Genomic DNA, 667 nt, shown 5'->3' with positions numbered 1-667 from the left:
GGGATGCTGCTGGTGTTGGCTGGGACAGGGCCGGAGGGGGACGGTGCAAGTGGAACATTACCTGTATAGCTGCTGTGGTGCGCCTGTGTGTGTGTCTGAGAGGAACGCCACGGTGCAGCTTGGGAGCAGCTTCTTCAGACACTTGTATAATTATTGGTACCCAGATTAATGGGGACAGGAAGCGGGTACCCTAAATTAGCTAGAAAAAAACCACAACTAATTAGCAGTATTTATTCTTGTTTAAGAATGACAAGTAATTTCTCAGTATTTTTTTTTTTTTTTTGGCCGAAAAATGTTTTTTACAAAATAAACGAAGCCTCTTCCCCCAGGAAGCGGGACAGGGGCTGCGCTGTGGCTCCTCGAAGACACCCGGGATTTGGGCATTTGCACCGTAAAGCAGCACTTCGGTTCTGTGAGGGTAACGAGCCCTCAGCCCTCCCTGCCCCCCGCGCCTCCCTGAAACGCAGTTATTTTTGTAATATTTAATAACCACCCCCCGCCCCCGTTGACAGCCCCGCTCTGCACAGGGCTGCGGCCGCAATCGTTGCGCTGTAAAGCTGTAAATGGCAATCAAGGTGGTGTTTTGGAGACGCGCCGGCCTGCGGCCTCTGCTGGGCGGGCGGGGGCGCCGCCATCTTCCGCCGCCGTGACACAGCAGGGCGCCGGG

This window comes from Charadrius vociferus, unplaced genomic scaffold (genome assembly GCF_000708025.1).
Source record: "Charadrius vociferus isolate BGI_N301 unplaced genomic scaffold, ASM70802v2 scaffold259, whole genome shotgun sequence".
NCBI classification, from domain to species: Eukaryota; Metazoa; Chordata; class Aves; order Charadriiformes; family Charadriidae; genus Charadrius; species Charadrius vociferus.
Note: the sequence above shows the minus strand (reverse complement) of the source record.